The sequence below is a fragment of the Rattus norvegicus genome, chromosome 9 (assembly GCF_021556685.1).
Source record: "Rattus norvegicus strain SHRSP/BbbUtx chromosome 9, alternate assembly SHRSP_T2T, whole genome shotgun sequence".
In the NCBI taxonomy this organism is placed as follows: Eukaryota; Metazoa; Chordata; class Mammalia; order Rodentia; family Muridae; genus Rattus; species Rattus norvegicus.
The window spans coordinates 102,698,201-102,720,071 of NC_141542.1; the positions used below are offsets into that span (position 1 = coordinate 102,698,201).

Below are 21,871 nucleotides of genomic sequence, written 5' to 3' on the forward strand. Positions count from 1 at the left end.
GCTGAGTTTTCAAAACCAGAAATTTTGAAAATTGCAAAAACAAACAAGAGTAATCTTCAGATGATGCCAGAAAAAGATGAGTCTCAAAAATCCAAGACTCCCTTTCTTTTCTAACCAATAAAATGCATTTTTATGGACAGCCAGTACTGTAACTAGGAAGCCAGGTAGACTACTTGATAGAAGGTAAGTCCTAGCAGTTTCTAGATAACCCACATTCTAAGCACAGGGCCAACTTGCCACGAGCAAGGCAAGTCTTTTCCTCTAGGGCTTTTTCTACTGACTGGTTTGCTTAACTTCTTTTATTGGAAACTAATTGTAACCTTACAAAGAACGAGGGTAGTGAGTTGGTCAAAGGAAATGTATTTGCCTTCTCTCTAGCTTGTAGGCAGGGTTATAATGTACAGGAAAGATGGGGAAGACTGGTATGGATGTGTGAAGGTGGATCACTCACACACTGGCACTGTAAAAGCAAATGCCACAGCCACTCGAGACACTCTTGGACAGTTTCTTAATAAATTAAGCATAACCATTCAAACCAGTAATTGCATTTCTGGGCATTTGTCCCACCGAAATGAAAATATCTTTTCTTTAAAACCTGTAGATGGATTTTCAGAGCAGCTGAATATTTACTTATAATAGTCCCAAACTGGAGACGGTCCAGATGTCCTTCAACTGGTGATTGTTAGACAAGTCATTGTGCAGCCAGGATGATCCTCATTGGTACATGCGACATGGTGTGTGACTGTTTAGGAAATTACGCTGGGCAAGAAAGCCAGTCCTGAGGACTGCACAGACATAATTCCATTTATGGACTAGTTTTGAGAAGTCCTACTCTAGAATTAGAAAACAGATTTTAGTTGTTCCTGACTCTAGGAGGTGGAGCTCCTGGAGGCTGGGAGAGATGGAGGGGTCCTCCAATCAGGAGTGTATGTGTCCATGAGTGTAGGCAGGGATTGGAAATGAAAAGATTGGCTTGTGTCAGCATCAGTGCTGACTTTAGTCACTGAAGTATAGCTTTGTGAGCTTTTGTACTCTGTGAACCCTGAAAAGGGACACAGCATCTGTTTTTATTTCTCACAGCTGCCAATTAACCTGTAACCATGTCAAATAAAGGGCTCCATTTCAAAATGGCAGTGGACAAGCACAAATGAGAAAGTAACTGATGTCGTGTGAAGAACACTTCAGAGTTTAAAGAGCAAGCGATGTTCTACCTTAACCTTGAAGGGCCTAGGATGTCAGTGGGCTTTGCCTTATTATTTAAAAAAGAAGACTCAGTTAACATTGTCATGTGCTCTGAAAGAAGTTCACCAGAAGACTGGCGTTACTGCTCATCTCTGCCTAGACCTGGTGTTTCCAAAGATTAAAACGGTGCAAGGTGTCAAAGAGTTTTATTCACGAGTAGAATGAGAGTCCAGGCTAGACACACTGCAAGGGAGCAGCAGACTGGTTGAACTTGAATGCCCAGGAGCATGAGGCTGCTACTTAGGGCTTTCTTATATGGCTCCAAGGATAAGAGTTGGTTGCTAAGGGTGATGTATGAGTAACTTTTTGTTTTCACTGACAGGCTTGGGTTATATGAGCCTGTGTTCACTTTGTATGTTCTTTACTATGATGCATCTCATTTTAATCATGTGTTCATTCATTTGTGCATAGGTATAAGATAGCAGAGGTGTTGAAGATCATTCCGACGAAATACTCTGCCTTACTGTACATGAACCCAAAATAAACCCAAGCTGGATCATACCATTGCTGTGGCTCCTGGATATATTTTAGGACATGTTTAACCCCAGAAAAGGAGTCACTAGGGGTTGCTAGGGAGCTAAAAGTCAGAGTGACCATAAGCCTTTGTTTAGAGAAGCATGCATGAAGCTCAGTAGAGACTTGGTTCCAGGTTGTCAGGTGCTCTGTTGGGAAAAGGGTATGTGTATACCTCAAGCTAAGTGGGGTCCTGGGTTGCTAAGGTTTCCTAATGCCTGTATGCCTCGCTAGGAGGAGATGCCCACATGGCCCTTGAATTGTATTGATAACCACAGACCACAGTGAAGTTCAAGAGGGTCTCAGATAAAACAATAAAGAGTATGAACAGCATAACTTGCCTGTTAGAAAGATGAATAAAATCTGCTGATTATATGCTTAACATTCCAAAAGGAGAGAAAGAAAAATAGGCCTGGTACCCAGGTGCCAAGTCTGGAAGTCAGATACCTGGCTAGAGTCACATGACTAGTAAGGGCTCCCAGCAAATAGAACTAGAAGAAGGGTTCCAAGAATAGACTCCAGAGCATGTCATACTTCCCAGAAGCTTCCTAGGGCAAGGTGGACTTGGAAAAACAGAAATGGAGGCCTTAAAAGAGTTGAAGAAAAGGAAAGTGTGAGTTTGTGTCAAGTTCTAATGGTGTTCTCTGAGCAGTGTTGACATTTGGGCCAAGGCTGAAACACGGATCACAACATTGTATTTAGCTGTCAAGTTTCTATCTTTGTCTTTTAGATGTGTCAAGAATTAATTCTATGTAGTGACTAGAACAAAAGTCAGATTCCAGTCCATTGAGGAGCAACTGGGAGGGAGGGAGTGTCTAAGCACAGATGTCTGTTTTAAGGGCTCTGCTGGGCAGGGAGGGAAGGGGATCCTGAGAGAAGCCAGATCCTGAAGATGGTTTGGGAATGAGGAGGAGGCTGGCAGCTGGCAAGCGGAGCTGTGGAGCTCTAGAAGACATACACATTTTTGGACTCCTCTTTGGAAATCGCCTTCAGAGCCTGAGGCACATTTTCAACAATGGCAAATCTTCATCTTTTGAGGGTGAATTTAATTTTTAGAAAGAGCCAAGTAAGTTCAGAGCCAAAGGTGGTAAATCAGGTGGGAGATCAAGGTGAACAATCCAACTTTTTTTTAAAGAAGTATAATTATAAAGTAGTAAGACGGATTTCTTGTGAAGCTTTTGAATTGACTTAGCAAGTGTACTTAAAGGATCCCAAAACTGCTTAGGCATTGTGACACTGTGTGAGTGAGTACATAGAGTCCCTTAGTCCTGTGCAGAAGAACCGTCACCTGTGGCAGCAACCAAACTTGTTACACAGTTTCCTCCCTGTGCTTAAATGCAAGTTGCCTGTGCTTCTGTTGCCCAAGGGGTGTCTTAGTGGAATCATCCCAAAGTTTATATATGTGAGAATCAAGTGTTTCAAACTGTGATTGTTTAAACAGTTCTCCTGTGGTCTTTCAGATGTAATTAGAATTCCTAGGATAGGAGTGTTCCCACAAGCATAACAATACTTTAAATGTGTGTTCAATTATCCTTTTCTATAGTCATATTTAATCGTTTCCTTTTGAAACAGTTACTTTGAAAATATTAAATTGCTCACACACTCTCAAATGTTTCTCAAATCTATGGCAGTACTGGGCACATAGTAGGCACTCTGACAACACCCTCCATCTTTTCTGCTCTTGTGTTTGACATACAAGCCAACGGGACAAAAATCAGTTCCCTGGTAGATCATCTCTGTTAATAGTTGGCCAAAAAAAATCCAAGGTTAAAAAAAAAATGAACGTAGGCAAAAGTTTGAAGTTTCCTGTAGCCTTACTAATGTGTCGCACACATACAAAAGCACATCCCTTACTGGAAGCCTATTTTATACCTTTTATTCACATGTATTATTCTAATCAGTAAGCCAGCATGGTGGAACACACAGCTCCATTTGACAGATGCAGACACTATGGCTCAGACAAGTGCAAAGCCACACAGCTGCAAGGAACAGAGCAGGAGCCTGCATTCAGCCATTCCAGTATGCAGTGCTGGTATCTGTCCTCTGATCCTCATGTCTCCACCTCATGACCCATGTCCATGATAAAAAGAGCAGTCTGTCCAGAAATGCTTCATCTTCCCTCCCTCACACTGAGAAAATAGAAATTAAAATCATTTTTAACTTCAAATTCCTGCTGGCAAACAGACCAGTGTTCTAGCATTGTGCTTTATGGAATTTGAATGACGAAGGCAGTAGTTTTAAAGTTGACTTGGTTTTGAAATGGAAACCTGACCTTACAGTTCATTCATGCCCTCCCCCTGCCTCCCACACCTGGAAGGCTCACGCTGCTCCCTGGAGTGGGTGGTGTGGAAGTGGTGACTGTAGCATCCTGTAATGGCTTCTTAGTGAGAAAGCATGAGAGAAAGCCACGGCAAGTTTGCCATTCTAGGAAACTTTCCACAGCTGTTGCTTTAATTAAAACTTCTTGGGCCCAATGAACAGAAACCACTAGAGCTCACTTAAGCTGAAAAGGGAATCTGTTTTAAGGCTCCTGTCGTGCCTCCCAACCAAAGGGCAGGGAGCTTAGGAGTGTAGTGAGGCAGGAACCCAGGCACTTCTCTTGGCCTCTTCATGTTCCCTTCACCCAGAGGAACCTTCTTTGCCTCCTGGTGGGAAGATCCACCCAGAGGCAGACTGATTTCTCTCCTCCTCATAACCCCACTCTTCCATCGCTATCTTTCTCTGTCCCAGTTCTAGACTCTGTGGCAAGGCTTAAACTATCCCAGCTTGGGTTCAGTGCTGATTCAGGAAAGCCTTATAGAGCAGGCAGCCTACATTCCCACCATAACTGTGCTCGCTCCTGTATTGTTGGTTTTGACTTTTTGAGACAGGCTCATTTTCGTAGTTCTAGCTAGTCTGGAATTTCTCACTCCTGTCTCTCTTAGTCATGCTACTTTTTGATTTCCATGCCAGGAGTTGGAAACTTTAATTAATTTTGATGTTATAGGGATCAAATATATTAAGAATATGGAATTTAGGGGCTGGAGAGATAGCTCAGTGATTAAGAATGTGCACTGGTCCTGTAGAAGACCTGAATTTAGTTCCCATCACCACACTGGACAGCTCACAACTATCTAACTCCAGCTCCAAAGGGCCTGATGCCATCTTCTGGTATCCATGGGTACCTGCAGTCACACGCGTAATCTCACAAAGACACAAACATACACATAATTAAAAATAATAAAAACAGGGCTGGAGAGATGGCTCAGTGGTTAAGGGCACTGACTATTCTTCCAGAGGTCCTGAGTTCAAATCCCAGCAACAACATAGTGGCTCACAACCATCTGTAATGAGATCTGATACCCTCTTCTGGTGTGTCTGAAGACAGCTACAGTGTATATTATATGTATAATAAATAAGTCTTTTTTAAAAAAATAAAACAAATACTGAAAAAAATCTTTTAAAAATGAATGTGAAATCTAAAAGTAACATTGGCTTGCTTTCTCACCACTTCCTTGAGGGTTTACCTGAGCCTTAGGTTAATATATATTCTTTCCAGTATATCATCTTGACTTTAAATATAGGAGCATATATAGTACTTAGCTTGGAGACATGTATCCACTATAATTGGTCAAATGTTGTTTCTTCCTCCTTTCTAAAAATCATTAATATAAAATATCAGACCAAAAAGGTATCTAAGTTGCACTAGGAATAACTTCTTCACACCACCCTCACACTGCCCTCCCGCTGCCCTCACACTGCCTGAGCCCTGAATCCTACTTTTTCATCAGTCACTTGTTTTATATTTTTTATCCAAAGAACTTTGGTCCTAAACCCTCAAAAAAAAAATCTCTAGGACAGTCCTTCTAGGCAGTGGCTAGAAGCCCCAAGTCATCACCCGAGATTATTCCACTCTCAGAGATATGTTGGTGCATGTGGTATAAGCTCTGTTAGGGGAAAGCCATTGGTGCCACCTCTAGCCTTTGTTCTAAAGGTTGGAATTGGTGAAAAGAGCGCGCACTCTGATCTTCACACTCATGCCATGACTTGTACATACTCAATATACATAAATGTAAATGAAGTTTTAAAGATGGAGAGAAGAGAAGCGCCCAAGAGAATTAATTAAACCACTTCTCAGCCTTTTGATTAAAATTCAGTGAAAATTTAACTCAGCAAATACTATTTCCTAGTATTTGCAACAAGTGAAACAGACACTATGAATTAAAAACTATTTAAGTGGGGAAGCAGTCCTTTCAGCGAGAAGTAAGAATAGAAAAGAAGAAAATGAATTTCTACATATTCTTTTCCTTCTCTCAAGGTGTTTGAACAGAACTGGTTCACCAAAGTCCCCTGAGAGTGAAGGTCACTAGATGTGGGGAAGCATTTTTGTTCCAAGAGTCCTAGTCCTAACAGGCACAGCCCAGCCATTGCCCAGAAACCAGATGCAACCACCATAGGAGAGCAAAGTTAACCAGTCTACTTATTCCCAGACTCAGCTCTGTCCTAGGAGCTTTCAGACTCCATGAACAGGACAGTGGGTGGAAGGACGGTGAATAGACAGCGTGTGTAACATAGTTTCACCAAACTGTAGTCTGGTGATCTTTATTTTAGAATTAGTCTGGGCCTTGTCTCCTTAGGAAAGGCATTGGTGCCTTTATTAAATAGAGTAAGCTCTTGAGCAAAGGAGTCAAGTTTTTGTTTTAGTTTTCCATGGGAATTTAGCTGGAACAGCCTCACAGTCCGAATTACAGTCAAGTCAGGGAGACTCTTACATGCATTCAATCCTCTAAAGCTAGCTAGAAGGTGCTCAGTGTTGGACAAAGGGAACATAATTGAATTCTCTGTCTTGGAGGTTTCCTTTGTTCTGATAGTCAAATGCTGAAGCATATAAAAGGAAGAGAAGGGAAGAGACCAGGCATAGATGGTGAGCTACTTCAGGTGTAGTGGAAGAGTAGAAGAGTAAATTCAGAGATGATTCAAAATTTGGAAAGGACCAGGCAGTGGGAGTCAGCCAGCAGAGAGAGAGGGGGGGGAAAAGGGAGGGGAGGGGAGAGGGGAGGGGAGGGAGAGAGAAAGAAAGAAGAGCATGTCTTTTCAAAATGAATGTTTTATTAAGTGGGTAAAGTGAAAAGATGGTGTTCAAGTATCATGAACTGTCCTACTAGGCCTAGCATAGTTCTATAAAACTGAGGTCATTTGCTAATTCCCATTTATTAAGGTAAGCGGCTTGTACTGAGATACATTCTACATGTTAATGAACTTTGCCCTGTAAATAATAACATATCTATCTATCTATCTATCTATCTATCTATCTATCTATCTATCTATCTATCTATCTATCTCTTTAAAACATGAAAATAAATATAGTTTTACTTTAGGATGACCAGGAATCATTATTTGTTTAAAGTGGGGAAGGCAGACCCGAACCCCTGAAATGCAGGCTGTGAGTAAGGAGCTTAGGTGTGGAGGGGAGCCTTCAATGCCTCATTCTTTCCCAGATCCTTACTTGGAAACTCTCTACACCAAGCAGTAATTGTTAGCTTGTTTTCCTCTTGAGAATCTAAGTATTTAACATTAAATCTGCCAGAAATCCAGTCAGTACACTTCCACCTTTGCTTTTACGTATAGAACCAGTTCTCAACAATGCAACATGGTTTGGACCCAAAATGAAAACTTAAAGACATAAAACAAAACTTGACTTTCCTTATTACTAGCAGAAAAAGTTCATACTTTTTTCCTCTTGAAATTTCTGAAATATTACTCATTTTAGAGAAAGTAAGAATAGAGTTTCTGATCTTCCTAAAGTATAACTGATATTTATTTTGGCATTTAAAAAGTATATCCATGTTGCCATTATTTACCGAGCAAAGTTCATTAAAATGTACTGTGTATTACTTGTACAAGCTTCTTACCTTAATAAATGGGAATTGGCAAATGGTCTCAGTGTTTTACAGAACTATGCCAGGCCTAGTGAGACCTTTCATGATGCTCGAACACCATCTTTCCACTTCACACACTTAGTAAAATATTCATTTTGAGAAAACATGTTCCAGGCAGCTCCTCTGCCTCCCAGGAAGAATATTTTGGGTCTCCCAGTGACCAGGGGATAAAGAGACTTGACAGAAGAGCCCTAGAATCCCTGAAGAGCTAGTTCTTTGAAAGAGTCATTGTTATGGAATCTCCCTTTGAAAGAGACCACTTTATCAAGCTTCTAAGCATCTATAGGACAGACAGCATGTTCTGAAAAGAAATTCAGGGTAGTGTTAAAGGTAATCTAGTATGGATAGTGTGTAATTAGAAGAAGGATAGTCCCATTTTTATGGTTGCCATAACAATCATACAGTTGTACAAAAAATGTGCATAGCTTTTATAGAAGAGAGATGGCACCATTGTGATAATTCTTCTCATATCAGAACAACTGTTTTCAGATCTGAAAAATAGCGTGGCTTAACCCTTCCCCAGTTAGCACAGCATGTTCCCTGAGAACCTTCCAAGTTCCGGGCTGTTGAAATGCATTCACACTTGTATTTGCATTTTAGCCTGATAAATGGATTGAGAATTAAGGATGATGATCCTTTCAACAGCAAGTTTTGAACTCCTGATTTGGGAATTCAAAGGATGGGAAGTGTGTGTGTGTGTGTGTGTGTGTGTGTGTGTGTGTGTGTGTGTGTCCTCAAATAGAAATCTAGGAGAGATGTCTAGACATAGTTAATTCCTTGACTTTGTTACTATTCTGACCACTAGAATTTAAATTCATTACTCCATTGTGTTTAATCTCAAAAAAAAAAAAGTCACAATAAGATTTGGTTACATTTGGTTACAATTTCTGTTTTATTTTATTTTTACATGTTAACTATGTTGCTTCTGGAACTTGTGAATTAAATCTGTATAGTATATTTAAGTTAAAGTATATCTATCCATACACTACTTTTTAAAAATCTATTCCCCCGCCTATATTTTTTATTAATGTAGTCTCTCAAGGAAAAATACTTGGAATTTGACTCCTTTAGACATGTAAATAAATATCCCATTTGATGAAATTTGATACCAAAAGTTTATGAAGTTACAAATTAAGTATAAATCTGTCAAATTGTTGTACATAAAATGAAGTTCCTTTCAATGTATATATGTATGTATATTTGTATGTTTTTGAAACAAGATCTCACTATGTAGCCCTGGCTGGGCTGAAACTTTCTATGTAGACTAGACTGTCCTTTAACTCAGAAATCTGCCTATCTCTGCCTCCCTAGTGTTGATGCTAAAGGCATGCACCATCCTGTACAGCAAACTATTTATTCTTAAGTGTCCTAATAGGGGTTCATTTAAAACTGCCCCCATCTTTCTGCCTTCTGTTCTTTTTCTGCTGAATGAAACCCTTCCACAGATTTCATTCACCTACCATAACAAGACACTCTGACCCTTATTTAGATCCTGTCTGAACCTGGACAAGTCTTACCACTCCATGACCTATTTCCACAAACCACCCTCTTCTGTGCCCCCTACTCAGCAAGAAGTAGCCAGAACAGAGACTTTACCCTGCTTACCATGGCAGTGAAGTGAAGGATTGACCCTGGCAGGGATGGAGGTGACAGTAAGGATGGAGACGGTATAATGTGAAAGTACAGCAGAATGTTCAAAGTAAACAGTTAGCTTGTGCAATGGAAGAACATTATGTCTCTCCACAATGACAGCAGTGATTAAAGAGCAACAAATTCACAAACTGTAGCCATGTGAACCTGATTAATAACCAACTGAGGGAAACCATATATTTTTGTTGGTTTGTTCGTTTTCTTGTTTGTTTGTTTTTTTAACTTTTAAGATTTATTTATTATATATGAGTACACTGTAGCTGTCTTCAGACACACCAGAAGAGGACATCAGATCTCATCACAGATGGTTGTGAGCCACCATGTGGTTGCTGGGATTTGAACTCAGGATCTCTGGAAGAGCAGTCAGTGCTCTTAAACTCTGAGTCATCTCTCCAGCCCCTATCTAACCCAATTCTTAACCTTGCTATGGCAGTGTAAGTGTGCTCCCTAGTTATAGAAAATGGTGGAAGTACACTTGAGTTCACCGAAAGTATTGCATAAGGTAATACGAGTGAAAGCACTGAGTTGTGAATTTTTTTCATCTAATTTACCTTCTCTTAGACTTTTAATGTAATATTTTAGAATTTTAGACACTACTATGTGTTTAAGTTACTTCACATTTTAGAATTAGTGGTAACGAAATGGGGAACACTTGACCTTTATGGGTACTGTCAACTACACTAGTGACTTTTTAAGTAATGTGTCAAGCTTGTATTGCTACATACCTAGTCCTTAACATGCTTGCTACTCAGTTTCTAAATTTTATTAACACATAAGCCATTATGCTTTATACCAACTGTAAAATTGGGCATTGTTTTATTTTCCTTTACAATCTAATAACTACTTCTTGATGACTGCACATGAGGTAAGGCTGCTTGATAGTTCAGAAAGATCACAGTGATGGTGTTTTCTTGACAGTGTGTAGTCTCCCATAGTGAGTAGAATGACCTGTATGATGTCACTATCAAACCAGCAAGACTGCATTTATGCACCCGTCATTTTCAGGATTATTGATAACTAGAACACACTTTCCTCAAATCACCTTGCCTCCTTGTGTCCCAAGGCCCAGCTCGCTCACATTCACTTCAGTGACTGTACCTCTGGTGATCACACCCAGGGTTGTGTATAATGGGGATGAGGGGAATGAGGGATTCTTCTTCACACTGAGCATAGACAGGCAAAAGGGAGCTTTCAGCTTGGGCTGTGTGACTTGGGTTTTTTTGAAATGTAGACCCATTGGCCTAATGAACCTTTCTTATTTAGGTTGTTTTCTTGTGAAACCATCACCAACAAAGCATACTTTTGTAACCATTCTCTTCCATGCCTCCTTTTTTTCTTTTTCTTGTTCAAATAACTTTCCATACTTTGTTTCTCCTTAGGCACAAACTTTGGGTAGAGGGACCTCCCATTTTACCACTTTTTCTTTTCATTTCTGCTTAATCATGTTGGAAAGTACTTTTGCTCTCCACTGCCCCTTTCTGTCCAGCAGGTAGGCAGGGACTGCTCCCTGTGGAGACTTCTCACCATCCTTCTGCTTGGTGTTTCTCTTTTCATGCATGTTAATGGTCTTTTTCATTTATATTTTCTCGGCATGGCACTGTTTATGGTAGAGCTTGGCCTTCAGGTCAATCTTTTTTTTTTGGGGGGGGGGTGTTATTTGGCTTACATTTCCACACCGTAGTCCATCACTAAAGAAACAATCATTTTTTATTACTTATTTGACCGTTCATGGGCCTCCCAACCTTCTTTCTTTCTCTTTTTTTCATGGTAGTCCAAATGATATCCATATTGTTTGTGGTGCAATTCAATGTATTCATTTTGTGGCATGATGACAGCCTTGGAGCAATGGTCCACAACCTCCCAGGTTCCAAAAACCTTTTCTTTCCTTCCATTTTTATTAAATTGGCTGTCTTGTTTACATTTCAAATGTTATTCCTTTCCCACTTTCCAGACCATCATTCCCCCTAACCCCTCCCCCTCCTCTTCTATATGCATCTTTCCCTCCCCATCCACTCCCCATTACTACCCTCCCAACAATCCCATACATTGGGGGTGCAGCCTTGGTAGGACCAAGGGCTTCCCCTTCCACTGGTGCCCCTACTAGGCTATTCATTGTTACCTATGAGGTTGGAGCCCAGGGTCAGTCTTTGGGTAGTGGCTTAGTCCCTGGAAGCTCTGGTTGCTTGGCATTGTTGTTCATATGGGGTCTCGAGCCCCTTCAAGCTCTTTCAGTCCTTTCTCTGATTCCTTCAACGGGGGTTCCGTTCTCAGTTCAGTGGTTTGCTGCTGGCATTTGCCTATATATTTACTGTATTCTGGGTGTGTCTCTCAGGAGACATCTACATCCGGTTCCTGTTGGCCTGCACTTCTTTGCTTCATCCATCTTGTCTAATTGGGTGGTTGTATAAGTATGGGCCACATGTGGGGCAGGCTCTGAATGGCCGTTCCTTCAGCCTCTGTTCTAAACTTTGCCTCCCTATCCCCTCCCAAGGGTATTCTTGTTCCCCATTTAAAGAAGGAGTTAAACATCCACATTTTGGTCATCCTTCTTGAGTTTCATGTGGTCTGTGCATCTTGAGTAATTCGAGCATTTGGGCTAATATCCACTTATCAATGAGTGCATACCATGTGTGTTTTTCTGTGATTGGGTTACCTCACTCAGGATGATATTTTCTAGTTCCAACCATTTGCCTATGAATTTCATGATGTCATTGTTTTTGACAGCTGAGTAGTATTCCATTGTGTAGATATACCTCATTTTCTGTATCCATTCTTCTGTTGAAGGGCATCTGGGTTCTTTCCAGCTTCTGGCGATTATAAATAAGGCTGCTATGAACATAGTGGAGCATGTGCCTGTGTTGTATGTTGCAGCATCTTTTGGGTATATGCCCAAGAGAGGTATAGTTGGGTCCTCAGGTAGTGCAATGTCTAATTTTCTGAGGAGCCTCCAGACTAGTTTCTAGAATAGTTGCACTAGTCTACAATCCCACCAACAATGGAGGAGTGTTCCTCTTTTTCCACATCCTCACCAGCATCTGCTGTCACCTGAGTTTTTATCTTAGCCATTCTGACTGGTGTGAGGTGGAGTCTCAGGGTTGTTTTGATTTGCATTTCCCTTATGACTAAAGATGTTGGACATTTCTTTAGGAGCTTCTCAGCCATTCAGCATTCCTCAGCTGTGAATTCTTTGTTTAGCTTTGTACCACATTTTTAATTGGGTTATTTGTCTTCCTGAAGTCTAACTTCATGAGTTCTTTGTATATTTTGGATATAAGGCCTCTATCTGTTGTAGGATTGGTAAAGATCTTTTCCTAATCTGTTGGTTGCCGTTTTATCCTAACAACAATGTCCTTTGCCTTATAGAAGCTTTGCAGCTTTATGAGATCCCATTTGTTGATTCTTGATCTTAGAGCATAAGCCATTGGTGTTTTGTTCAGGAAATTTTCTCCAGTGCCCATGTGTTCGAGATTCTTCCCCACTTTTTCTTCTATTAGTTTGAGTATATCTGGTTTGATGTGGAGGTCTTTGATCTACTTGGTCACTCAGTAACCAAGCCTACTTAATTTTTATCAGTCAATATTCTCAAAATCCATCTTAAACCACAGTTTGATATTTTTAGTCTGGATTATAGGAAAACTACTACCAGCATAAAAGTAAGGCTAGGTGGTGGGGGCACGCATCTTTAATTCCAGCACTCAGGAGGCAGAGTAAGGCACTTCTCTGAGTTCCAGATAAGCATGTTTAGAGTGGGTTCCAGGGTAGCCAGGGATACACAGGAAAACTGTGTCTCCAAAAAAAAAAATAAAAGAGAGGGAGAGAAAGAAATAGTAGAAATAGAACTAGAACTAGAACTAGAACTAGAACTAGAACTAGAACTAGAACTAGAACTAGAACTAGAAATAGAAATCATGGAGCTTGGTACAAAAAGATTTTCTGGGCCCAGGGGAATCACCCAGCAACCTCACAACCATTGATATGTTTTATATATATGTTTGTGTGTGTGTGTGTGTGTGCGTGTGTGTGTATGTGTGTATGTGTGTGTGTGTGTGCACACACACACTGCTTTCAGAACATTGGAAAGCCTAGCTCTTAGGTCATCTGAAATGGGATGTTGAAAGACTAAGTTGACTGTCTTTACCTTGTAAGTTGAGTGAGTTTAGTGTCTTTAAGTAAGCTCATGGGGAAGGTTATGACCTTTGTCCTGAGGAAACAGGAGACTCCCTTCCTTCATGGCATCTTCCCATGGTGCATTCTCATTGCAGCCTACCCAGACTCCAGTGCCGGCGCCATCATTGCAGTCCGCTGCTCTGCTGTCTTTTCTTTCTCTGCTTTAATTCAATGTTGTGTATTTCTCTCTTTTGCCCCACAAGAGTCTAGGTGGATAGAAACCTTTGTGTGTTCTCAAATGGGTCCTGAGCACCTCGGACAGTAGAGGCCCACTACATATTTGTGATGAAAGACCTCTGGCCTTTTCCTCTTCGTTTCCAATACTGTCTTCATGTTGATACTTCATTAGTTCCAACAACTCGGATTTGTTTTTGACAAAAGAATTCAAATTTATGAAAAGGACTGCAATTATATAGTTATAATCCATTTAAGAAAAAAAGGAATGGATATATTTCTTGGGAAGTATCATGTTTGAAAGGTTTTGTGGTTTAAATGGAGTCATTTAATCTTTGTGGCTACAAAGGGGCCTGAACATAGTTTCTTAGCCATATTTCAATGAGCCTCCCACCATGCTTTGTAATTGTCAGAGCTACCTAAAGTTAAAGGCGTGTCTAATGAAACAGTGAACTCTGTCCCCATTCCCCACCCCAAGTATTCAAGATGTTGGTTGGCTTGGAGTTGGAGACACTAGGGAGTTCATTTGACCTCGAGTGAGCTTCTAACAGTAGTGATTCTATGACTGAGGTCTCTAAAATAATACAGTGACTTTTAGGATATCTATCTATCTATCTATCTATCTATCTATCTATCTATCTATCCATCCATCCATCCATCCATCCATCCATCTATCTATCTATCTATCTATCTATCTATCTATCTATCTATCTATCTATCTATCTATCTTCTACCTTCCTGTCTCTATTTCACATGGATTGAGGATATAGACCAGTCATAGAGGAGTTGCCTAGGCTCTGGGTCAACACACACACACACACACACACACACACACACACACACACAGAGAGAGAGAGAGAGAGAGAGAGAGAGAGAGAGAGAGAGAGAGAATGAGAGAATGGATAAACCAGAAATTGGTAGAATGATTTAAGTATAGGGGGCAGCAAAAAAGCGTAGAAAGATAAAGAATGGGAAAGAGTTCTCTAAGAATAATTTAATTCAAGCCATTTAAAGGTTTAAATACTAAACAGTAAAATTAAATCTAAGTGCTCAGGAATCTGAAGCAAAAACTTGATTTTGAGTTCAAGGTTAACCTTGATACAAAGTGAGATCTTGTCTCAAAAAAATAGTAACAGTGATATATGATACATTGAATTTAAAAAACAATGACTTTGTAAAAATATTAAAAGGAGAGTGACAGGGGGCTGGGGATTTAGCTCAGTGGTAGAGCGCTTACCTAGGAAGCGCAAGGCCCTGGGTTCGGTCCCCAGCTCCGAAAAAAAGAACCAAAAAAAAAAAAAAAAAAGAAGAGAGTGAGACAGAGACAGAGACAGAGACAGAGACAGAGACAGAGAGAGACAGAGACAGAGAGAGACAGAGACAGAGACAGAGAGAAGACAGCTGTGGAGCAAGGTAGGTCAGCAGAAACTCCTCTAAACAGAGGAGTGCCAGCCAGTACAGTTTTATAACTTATAAAATTATAGTTAAGTGAAAAATCATCCAAGAATACTGAAACCACTAATGGAGTGGCTGTTTGTGAATAGTGTATTCATATATGAGAGTCTTTTTCCTTAGAAGACATTTTCTGTATGTTGGGGAACAAGGAGCAGTCAGATAGCCTGGTCTGGCTATTAGTACCTTAATCCTTAATCTAATAATCTGCCAAGGTGGTCTGACAGTGTGCCTTCTGATAGGATACAGTGTGAAGCCAATACCTCACCTGGGAAGCACTCAAAACAGTGACTCTTTAACCAGCCCACTTCTGTAAAACAGTCAACCTTTTAAATAAAACTTGTTTGAAATAGAGAGGAGATTAATTGGAGACAGGGTCTTGCTCTGTTGCCCAAACTGGCCTGGCGCACAGGCTAGCCTCAAATTCATGACCACCTTGCTTCCGCTTCTTGATTTCTAGTATTGCAGGCAGATGCTGCTGCAATTGATTTATTTGTCTTTCTTTTTCTCTTTCTTTCTATGAGGAAAAATTTCAGTAAAACAGAGCAGATGACATTATAAGTCAGCTGGCCTGGTTCTTCTAGACCAGTGGTGTTCTGTTAAAAGACAGCTGGATAGTAAAGAGACAAAAGAGGCATGACTAACAGATACAGTGTAGAAGCTGATTCGATTCTGCAGCAGAAAGAGAAAACCTCTTGAAAGCTTGTGATGGACAGTTGAAGATACATATGTGTGATTTATAGACTAGGGGTAGCACCACTGCTTGGCTTAGACTATGGTATTGTGGTGCCATCAAACGCCCTTTGTCTTCAAACACATGCTGCAGTCTAGAGGACATGGAGAATTCTGCAGCACAGCTCCTACAGGAGTTCAGATATGAAAAGAAAAGAAGCCAGTGTAGAAAGGGAGATGTGGAGGGAGACAAAAGAAGCAAATGTGGCTGAATTGTGACCTCTGAGGAGTCATCATGGGGAAAGACTTAGGGGTTTGCTGTAAGCTCCAGAATACCCTGAAACTCATCTTGTAGCCCTGGCTGACTTAGAACTCCTGATCCTCAGTCTTGAGCTACCTTGAGACTCACCTCTGCTTGGTCTTTATAAATCATTTTACAGCTGCTCTTTTAATGTCCCTAAGAGTTCAGAGGGAAGAAGTTTGTGTTGAGCCCATCTTGTGCATTTTAACCCTGGCTTCCCTGGCTGTCTCTGGCTTCCTGGCGTCATGTGGCATTGGCAGAGCCGTGAGAAGTTCATTGGGTGAGTGAGAAAAAGAATAGGACAGGGAAAAGTCATTTCAGGTGCTTCTGAGTCCCGTTTCATCCTTGTCTTATAAAAAGTCAGAGAACCCAGGAAACATTCATTTACAAATGTTTGCCAGCTCTTGAGGCTTTGTTTTATGCTGCCACAGTTAATTCCTGGCTAGGTAAAAGAGACTTTCCAAGAAGGCCATGCTATTTCTCTCTGCCCATGGTATGTTTCGTGAGTACCACTTCATTACTGAGTGGAAAGTAGATAAGCAGGATTGGTGACCGTAGACTTATCACTTTAAAAAGGCTGGAATTTGAGTCAGCATCAGCTATGTCAGTAGAACTGAGAGAGAATTGGTATTAAGGTTTCGGCAACTGCCATTTTTAAAAGCAGTGGTTGCACCCGTTCCTAGACTAGGAAGGGTGGGGTAAACTTTGAGTGGGCATTCCAGCTAATGAGGCTGTTAGCAGACACTGCAGCACTCACCTGGTGGGCCACTATGGCAGTGTTCTCAGGATTCAGTACTGTGGATAAGTACTCTATCTGTCTCTTCCTTCTGATATGTTTTAAATAAAAAAAAATTTGCTTTCTCTATTAATCATAATACCATCTAAGAAGGTGTTGGAGTGAATATCTTATTCCTTATCCTAAGATCGTTATTTCTTGGATTTTTTTTTCCATTCTTTTTTACCCATTCACCACTGTTGACCCAGATCCTTTCCACCATCATTGCTTACTCTCAAGAAGACAAACCCAAAGTCACGGGCAAAGGAGGACCACTATAAATTTTGTTAATCTGGAAACGGTTCCCAAACCACAGTTTGTAAAACACTATTTTATGAGAAAAGAAGATGGGATGAAGACAGAGAAGGACACCCTTGGAAACAATAACACTGTGGTGTGACCACAGGATCCCACGCCAGGAAGTCATGAGTTCTAATCCTAAATGTATTTCCCAAGGCACAGTGGCCACATTGAATGGAAAAGTGCTAAAGAGAGCCCTGTGGTTATTTCCTGTTCATCTCTCAAGCAGCTCTTCACTGCATGTATGCTCTCAGTGTTACAGATACAAGGAAGTGTCTGCCAGATCTGTAGTAAGTAAATAACAGTCCATCGGGGACAGTGGCCAGCGCCATCCAAGAGGAGCAGGTCACAAGCATGGGTAGAATAGGACAGAGAGTGTAGTTTCTACTCTGTACAGTCCTGGAGATCCCTGAGGAAAGATGGCATTGTTCCTGGGTCTTTAAAAGCCAGGTTGGTCTTAGACCTTAGAAACTGGTAGGGAGAGTCTCCCAGTACAGGAATAGAACGAGCAATAGTTGAGAGAATTCAGGATACAGACAAGTTGGGAATGAGATCTAAATAGAAAAGCTTTGACACCTAAGCTGAATTTCTGTTTTATTCTTTAAGGAGCTGCAAAGGGGTTTAGACTATATATTTGCTATCTGCTGATTAATCTGTCAATGACCATGACCTTCAGAAGAAATTTCTGTGATAAGTGGTAAGGGTCATGGCTAAAATCTAGTGAGGTGAATGGTGATAGAGTACTATGGAGACTTGGCAACTGCTTCTAGCTGAAAGGGGTTTGAGATGATGGCACCTTGAGGGAACAGAAGACACAGGATCACCTAGAAGATGTGAAAAACAGAAGAGCAGAAATCTCTTCTGTGCACTTCTTTCTTGGGCTCTTGGCTGGATCATAAAGGAATACAGAAGACTTTTAATTATTCTGCAGGTATTCTTTTCTAGAACCAATGGCTTCAAATAAAACAGACTGTCTTGGAACTTTACTGTCCCTTTAAAAAGTTCTGTTAGCCCCTAAGTCAGTGCTTTCAGGTTATATAACTACTGTTCTGCAGCCTCCTGGATTCTCATTCTTTCCCTCCCCCACCTGGCACTTTCCTTTCTGTGGGTCAGGTTTAGCTTTTTTCTAACCATTGTTGCGGAACCCTTTAAATATTTGGTCTCACAGGTTCTAAAAGCTGGCAGGCCAGGCTGCTCTCTGCATGTTGTGAGACCAAAGCCTTCCAAAAGGGGGCCAGTAAAATCACAAGCATGTCAGCAGAGCGAAGCAGCTGGAGGGTACAGTGCATCTGCATCCATACTGAACAGCTCCCAGCCACTGTGGCCCATGACCAGTAGCAGCCCTCACTCACCACACCATCACTGTCATGGCAGGCACCTGATCATGGAGATGACAGTAGGTTAAATCACTGGGTCTCAGCACTAAGGACTGCTGCTTATCAGGGTCACATATTATTCATTCCTGCTTTGATTTCCATAGTGGGATGGCAAGTCTAGAGTCCACTGCAGCAGAGCAAATCCTCCTTCGGAGCATTCTGAGTATGACACCATCTAGAAATTTGTTCTTTGTCCGTACTGCATGAATCTTTGTCCCAGCAGGCCCTCAACAATCTAATCTTAGTATATATGGATTTATTTATGCTCCCCACCCCCAATTTAGCTTTGAGAAGCTTGAGATACTAAATATAATGCAGTGACATTCTTAAAATTAGGAAATGAGGCAAAACATATCTTTGAATAGGAAAATAGGTAGAACCAAGGTAGAAACTAGAAACCACAAATGTCTTCTAGAAGATGGGTTTTTTGAGTTTGCTGGGAGTCAAAGTAAAGACAGAAACTTAAGCATAAAAATGTATGTATTAGATGCTGAGAAAGCATTTGACAAAATTCAACACCCCTTCATGATAAAAGTCCTGGAAAGAATAGGAATTCAAGGCCCATACCTAAACATAGTAAAAGCCATATACAGCAAACCAGTCACTAACATTAAACTAAATGGAGAGGAAATTGAAGCAATACCACTAAAATCAGGGATTGGCAAGACTGCCCACTCTCTCCCTGCTTATTCAATATAATTCTTGAAGTTCTAGCCAGAGCAATCAGACAACAAAAGGAGATAAAGGGGATACAGATTGGAAAAGAAGAAGTCAAAATATCACTATTTGCAGATGATATGATAGTATATTTAAGCGATCCCAAAAGTTCCACCAGAGAACTACTAAATGCGATAAACACCTTCAGCAAAGTGGCTGGGTATAAAATTAACTCAAATAAATCAGTAGCCTTCCTCTACACAAAAGAGAAATAAGCCGAGAAAGAAATTAGGGAAACGACACCCTTCATAATAGTCCCAAATAATATAAAGTACCTCGGTGTGACTTTAACCAAGCAAGTGAAAGAGCTGTATGGTAAGAACTTCAAGACTCTGAAGAAAGAAATTGAAGAAGACCTCAGAAGATGGAAAGATCTCCCATGCTCATGGGTTGGCAGGATTAATATAGTAAAAATGGCAATTTTACCAAAAGCGATCTACAGATTCAATGCGATCCCAATCAAAATTCCAATCCAATTCTTCAGAGAGTTAGACAGAACAATTTGCAAATTCATCTGGAATAACAAAAAAACCAGGATAGCTAAAACTATCCTCAACAATAAAAGGACTTCAGGGGGAATCACTATCCCTGAACTCAAGCAGTATTACAGAGCAATAGTGATAAAAAAAACTGCATGGTATTGGTACAGAGACAGAAAGATAGACCAGTGGAATAGAATTGAAGACATAGAAATTAACCCACACACCTATGGTCACTTGATTTTTGACAAAGGAGCCAAAACCATCAAATGGAAAAAAGATAGCATTTTCAGCAAATGGTGCTGGTTCAACTAGAGGTCAGCATGTAGAAGAATGCAGATCGATCCATGCTTATCACCCTGTACAAAGCTTAAGTCCAAGTGGATCAAGGACCTCCACATCAAACCAGATACACTCAAACTAATAGAAGAAAACTTGGGGAAGAATCTCGGACACATGGGCACTGGAGAAAATTCCCTGAACAAAACACCAATGGCTTATGTTCTAAGATCAAGAATCAACAAATGGGATCTCATAAAACTACAAAGCTTCTGTAAGGCAAAGGACACTGTTGTTAGAACAAAATGGCAACCAACAGATTGGGAAAAGATCTTTACCAATCCTACAACTGATAGAGGGCTCATATCCAAAATATACAAAGAACTCATGAAGTTAGACTGCAGGGAGACAAATAACCCTATTAAAAATGGGGTTCAGACCCAGTGAACGTGATTGTTGGGGGGAGGGTGGCAATGGGGGGAGGGTGTGGAGGGGAACACCCATCAAGAAGGGGAGGGGGAGGGATTAGGGTAATGTTTGCCCGGAAACCGGGAAAGGGAATAACATTTGAAATGTAAATAAGAAATACTCAAGTTAATAAAAAAAATGGGGTTCAGAGCTAAACAAAGAATTCACAGCTGAGGAATGCGGAATGGCTGAGAAACACCTAAAGAAATGTTCAACATCCCTAGTCATCAGGGAAATGCAAATCAAAACAACCCTGAGATTCCACCTCACACCAGTCAGAATGGCTAAGATCAAAAACTCAGGTGACAGCAGATGCTGGCGAGGATGTGGAGAAAGAGAAACACTCCTCCATTGTTAGTGGGATTGCAGACTGGTACAACCATTCTGGAAATCAGTCTGGAGGGTCCTCAGAAAATTGGACAGTCTACTACATGAGGACCCAGCTATACTTCTCCTGGGCATATACCCAAAAGATGCTCCAACATACAACAAAAACACATGCTCCACTATGTTCATAGCAGCCTTATTTATAATCGCCAGAAGCTGGAAAGAACCCAGATGCCCTTCAACAGAGGAATGGATTCAAAAAGTGTGGTACATCTACACAATGGAGTCCTACTCAGCTATCAAAAACAATGACTTCATGAAATTCATAGGCAAATGGAATGAACTAGAAAATATCATCCTGAGTGAGGTTACTCAATCACAGAAAAACACACTTGGTATGCACTCATTGATAAGCGGATAGTAGCCAAAAAGCTCGAATTACCCAAGATGCAATCCACAGACCACAGGAAGCTCAAGAAGAAGGATGACCAAAATGCAGATGTTCCCACTCCTTCTTAAAAGGGGAAAAAGTATCCATAGGAGGGGATATGGAGCAAAGTTTAGAGCAGCGACTCAAGGAATGGCCATTCAGAGCCTGATCCACATGTGGCCCATATATATATACAACCACCAAAACTAGATAAGATTGATGAAGCTGGAAAATGCATGCTGAAAGGGACCTGATATAGATCTCTCCTGAGAGACACATCCAGAGCATGTCCAATACAGAGGTCAATGCTAGCAGCAAACCACTGAACTGAGAATAGGACCCCCTTGGGGGGAATCAGAGGAAGTATTGAAAGAATTGAAGGAGCTTGCAACCCCATAAGAACAACAATGCCAACCAACCAGAGCTTCCAGGGACTAAACCACTACCGAAAGACCATACATGGACTGACCCAGGGCTCAACTGCATATGTAGCAGAGAATAGCCTTTTTGGGGCACCAGTGGAAGGGGAAGCTCTTGGTCCTGCCAAAGTTGGACCCCCAGTACAGGGGAATATGGGGGGACAATAGGGGAGATGTATAGGGGAGATGTATAGGGGAAATGCCCATATGGG

The 21,871-nt window shown here is 41.0% G+C and overlaps 1 protein-coding gene and 1 pseudogene across 3 annotated transcripts in view; one reads left to right on the forward strand and one right to left on the reverse strand.

The window, feature by feature from the left end:
- Dis3l2 (DIS3-like 3'-5' exoribonuclease 2) overlaps positions 1-21,871 on the forward strand; it is a 395,417-nt gene that overhangs the window by 232,473 nt on the left and 141,073 nt on the right. The window lies entirely within an intron of this gene.
- Positions 10,288-11,192, reverse strand: Nsa2-ps1 (NSA2 ribosome biogenesis factor, pseudogene 1; annotated as a pseudogene).